Source organism: Populus euphratica, unplaced genomic scaffold, assembly GCF_000495115.2.
Source record: "Populus euphratica unplaced genomic scaffold, PopEup_1.0 scaffold1615.1, whole genome shotgun sequence".
Taxonomy (NCBI): domain Eukaryota; kingdom Viridiplantae; phylum Streptophyta; class Magnoliopsida; order Malpighiales; family Salicaceae; genus Populus; species Populus euphratica.
The window spans coordinates 9,193-14,450 of record NW_011501458.1 but is presented as its reverse complement, the minus strand read 5'-3'; positions in this window follow the sequence as shown (position 1 = coordinate 14,450).

Here is a 5,258-nt window from a genome sequence, read left to right as displayed (position 1 = left end):
ACTCCATTTCACGCCTCTTGTGGTGTAATATTTTTCACTGCCAATGTAGGACATCTATTCAGAACATAAAAGGTCTAGTTCACTGCTTCTGACCAGAATGTTTTGGGAAGCTTCTTATCAGACAACATAGAATGAACCATATTCATCACAATTTGATTTTTCCTTTCAACCACCCCGTTTTACTATGGTGTGTAAGCACTGGTTAACTGCTTCTTGATGCCATTTGCTTTGCAGAAATCAATGAATTCAGTTGAAGTGAATTCTTCTCCTCTATCTGTCCGTAAACATTTGATGTCCAATCCTTTCTCCTTTTCCACTAGTTTTTTGAAAAATTAGAAACAAATTAACACCTTACTCTTTGCTGTCAATAAGTATACCCATGATTTACTACTAAAATCATTAATAAAGCATAAAGTATACCTTTCTCCACTATTTTAAATAGGAGAAATTGGCCCACAGATATTTACATGAATAAGTTCCAAAGGCTGGTTTGCTTTCTATGTACTCTATGTTGGCATGTTATCATGATGTTGTTTTCCATGAATGCAGTCTCTGCATGTAATGTTTGAGACTTGAAACTGAGGAAGTCCATGAACCATCCCTTTATGTTGCAAAGTTTTCAATCCCTTGTAACTCAGGTGACCATATCTTCGATGCCAAAGGTGAAAAAGATCATGTGAACTTGTATAAAAACATCTTTCTGATAGAGCATTTAGAAAAATTGGTGCATGCAATAACAGTATAAACATTCTGTTTATACTCATCTCAGTCTGAATAATCAAACCCTTAAACAGATGATAAATTTTGCAAACTCCTCTTTGAATTAAAATAGCCAAGCCTCGTTCTTAAAGTTGTCCTATACTCAAGAGATTGTTTTTTTAACTCTAAAACATAATACACCTCATGGACAAAATGGTTGATTCTATTTAAGAACAGCTTTATACTTCCCTTTCCAATCACATTCATTCTACTATTATTTCCCAATTTAATTGAATGAACAAAACTCTCATCTAAGTTTATGAACATACCTCTATTGCCACACATATGGTTGGAACATCCTGAGTCAAGAAACCAAGCATCAATATGTTTTGTTTCATATGACTCAACATATGACATTAACAACATATCATATTCTTCATTTACTTCTTCATAATTTGCTTCTTTATCCCATTTCGGACATTCATATTGGAAATGTCCAAGATTATGACATTTATAGCATTCCACAACAGCCTTGTTGAATGTTAGTCCTCCTCTTCCACATCCTCTTCTTCTGTAGTAACTTCTTCCACGTCCTTTGCCCCAAGTTTTGTCATCAGCTATCACCTTTAGAGCTTGCTCCACATTGTTGCTTTTGTGAAATTTTTTTCATGTACAATGAGGGAGCTCTGAAGTTCATTAATGGTAATTGCATCCAAGTTTCTAGATTCCTCAATCGAACAAACTATATAATTAAATTTGTCTGTAAGAGATCATAGGATTTTTTTACATATCGTGACATCAGTCATGATCTCCCCATATACTCTCATCTTATTTGCCACTGTCATCACTCTAGCAAAATAATTAGTAATTGTTTCACCAATTTTCATTTCAAGAACCTCAAAGTCTCTTCGTAAAGCTTGAAGAGTGGAATGGTTTACTCAAGCATTCCCTTCATATTTGGTCTTCATAGAATACCAGATCTTCTTGGAGGTGTCTTTGTCCAAAATGGTCTCTAGAATACTCCTATCAATTGCTTGGAAAAGATAGTTTTTTGCTTTGACATCTTTGAGTTTTACTGCATCTAACTCTTGTTGTCGTCCTTTTGATAATGGTTGCTCTCCGTGTGCTGGTTCCTCATAACCAATTTCAATTAAACTCCAAATTTTCCATGAGCATGCTCCAATGGTCATAATGACCATCAAAACGTGGAATGGAAGGTTGCACAAAATTGCCTTCAGAAGTCATCGTCCTCTCTCTATCACTCTATGTTTAAAAGTCACTCAAAAGCTCTGACTTTTATTTTTCTCAGTCCCAGTAGGGGTTCTGATACCAATTTGTTGAAAAACAATAGTATAGCAATGTATTCAAGTAAACTGGAAGAATGACAGTGATATTGATAAAAAGCTTTGGCTATTACATAGCCTTACAATAGTAACAGAAAGTCAATAAAAACAGTCCACTAACTACACTAATAGAAAGTGGTAACGTATGAGGAAATAGTCTAACAAAGAAAAAGCCTTCCTACATAGTAAGAACTTATTAGCAACAGAAACGTAACAATTTATTTAAACCAATCTTATCAAACAAAACACACTTTGACGGCTAGTTCCTGATATGAGAAAGCTTAACTCGTTTATCAGAGCGTGGAAACAGACTACACACTTAAAGACCGTACTCCATTGTAGTTGTTTGCTTTCATAAGAGGAGGTTCGGTCAATAGAGGGCTCTCCGGAGAGAGACTGATGGACGATCCAAGAGATGCCTGATATTCAAAATGATAGCTTTGTATTTATGAAAATCGACCAATATCTATAACTAGTTATGGATCTTTTAGTACTGTAGAATTTTTCCTATAATTAGAGAACTTGAAAAATCTCCAATATTGATTTTTGAACCAGAAATATACAGACTCCACTTTCTTTTTTTGTCTGTGCCAATCCATTATCCCTTGTAATTTGGCAATTTTGTTTCAAAAACTCTAGAGTTTTCAAGGCAATATTTGTTTTTTATTCCCTTCAAATTAATATTTTGTTAGTACTTTTAAAATATTTTAATGTACTAATATCAAAAATAATTTTTAAAAAATATATATAAAAAAAATTGGCGTATTTTTGAGCAAAAATCACTTTGAAAAACAACCACTGCTACACTCTCAAACACCCGAAATAATAAGGCACGACACTAACATGTTGGCAAGTGTCCCTATGTTGACCAAACACACCTTAATTCCCTGGGTATATTCAGGAACGCGATGTAAACCACGTTTCCTCAAATTTAAAAAAACAATTATGTTTTCATATTGTTTTGATGTGCTAATGTCAAAAAAAAAAATTTAAAAAATTATTTTGATGTATTTTTAAATAAAAAGTACTTAGAAACATCATTATTATCACAATCTCAAACATACCCTAAAATACACATTTGTCTTCCAATCCTTTATTTTATTCCATGCTTAAATCTCATTAACTATTTATAAATAGTGTGGAAGTTAGAGACTTTTGTGTTGGAAAATAATATAAGTCATATCTTGTATCATTGTCTAACCATTTAAAATATTAAGATAAAATGGTTTTTTGATATAGTACCAGAACTTTGATGGCCAAGTGGTTACGAATTCGAATCTCAACATCCTTATTTTTTTGATAAAAATTAAACATAGTGTATATGAGTCAATACAAGTTTCAAGTCCCAATAGCTTTTACTTGAGAGAGAGTGTTGGAGAATAATATAAATTATATCTTGAAATTTTAATTAATAATTTAAGTTATTAGATTGAGATAGTTTTTGACATTTTAAACAATGTTGTATGATAGATTAATGTAGCATTTTCTCGGTGAAGCCATAAATCCTTTGTTTTCTTCTCTTGCAACTTTGTTTCATTACTTATCATCCTCATTCGCATTCACCATTTTATTTGGTATTGTTGTTCCTTCCAATAATGGAAATGGCATTGATTAGTACTTAAAAGTGCATTTTTATCATGGTTTTATATCATCATTTTGCACTTGAAATATCAATAACTCCTTAACTAAAATATGTTTTATAATAATGTATCTAATAATATAAGATACCTATAATTTATGGTAAATATCTATTTTTAATGCAGGCCTATCACATAAATGAAAGGATTGATTGATGACTTGAAGAACTTAAATTGCAAGGATAAAGAGATGGCCAAACATAGAAAAGAGATGTCGGTGCAATCCAAACCGGAACACTGTTCGGTAATTGGGTCATATCTAGAGCTATATATCTCAGATTTAGGTCCAATTTATATGGATGGAAAGGTAAGACATAGGCCTACAACTTTCATATGGAGCCCAAGATCTAAAAAGGCCATTATCAAGTCCAAATTGTAGCAACAACAAAGAAGCCCGAATCTGTCTTCCAGCCCGAGCACTGTTCGGTATTTTGGCCATATCTAGAGTTCTAGAAGTCCAAATGAGCTGAAGTTTTTACACAAGAAAGCTGAGACAATTGCCTACAACTTTCATGTTTACAACTGGCTCCAATTTTGACGTTATCAATGACGTTTTGGGCAGACAAGAGAAGATAAGGATTGTCACCAAGTCAAAAGTTGGTCACCCACTTATCAATTAGTCATCAAATCAATAGTTCCCATTTTTGGCCTATAAAAGGAGGCATTTGCCATGCATTTAGGCATCTTGATTTCCAGATCAAGATCATGCTCTTCCTTTCTCTCTTTGTATTTTTTATGCTTTGTTTTCATTAATATTAAGTTTATGCCTTTCATTTCCTTTCCTTTACTTAGTTAACTTTTATGTTCTTATTTTGTTTATCTATTTTGCTTTCTTTCATTATGTCTAGCTAAGTTAATTATGTCAAGGTGAAAAGGTTACACTAATGGTGTAAGAATAAGTATAATGTAAACTTAATATGGACTTTAATGTTTGATACTAACATGTTTTATATTTGCTATCTTGTTCACTCTTTAATACTTTGCTTGTTAAATGACTAATCTTGATTTATGTTATATAACACTTGGTACAACAAATGCTTGGCACTTTCATAGCCCATAATGTATGGTATAACCGACACCTGAGCTATGAAAGGAACTTGATTTGTTGTTAACATAAGTTATAATCATGAATGCTTGACGAGATTTACAAGTATTAGCATTAATTGAATAAGATGACTAATGTAATCATGTTAACAATATATAATCTGATTGGAACCTCCTTTGTGTGTGGTTTCCAATTCAATAATAAGAGTTTATACTATACTTGTTTGATATACCATTAGTGGAACCTCTAACCTTGACATTTGTTATTATCATTGTTTAATCGTTACATTAATATTCCATCTCAAAGTTCTCATCATCTTCTTCTTCTTCTCTTTCTTTATTATTATTATTATTATTACTACTACTACTACTACTACTACTACTACTACTACTACTACTACTACTACTACTACTACTACTACTACTACTACTACTACTACTACTACTACTACTACTACTACTACTACTACTACTACTACTACTACTACTACTACTACTACTACTACTACTACTACTACTACTACTACTACTACTA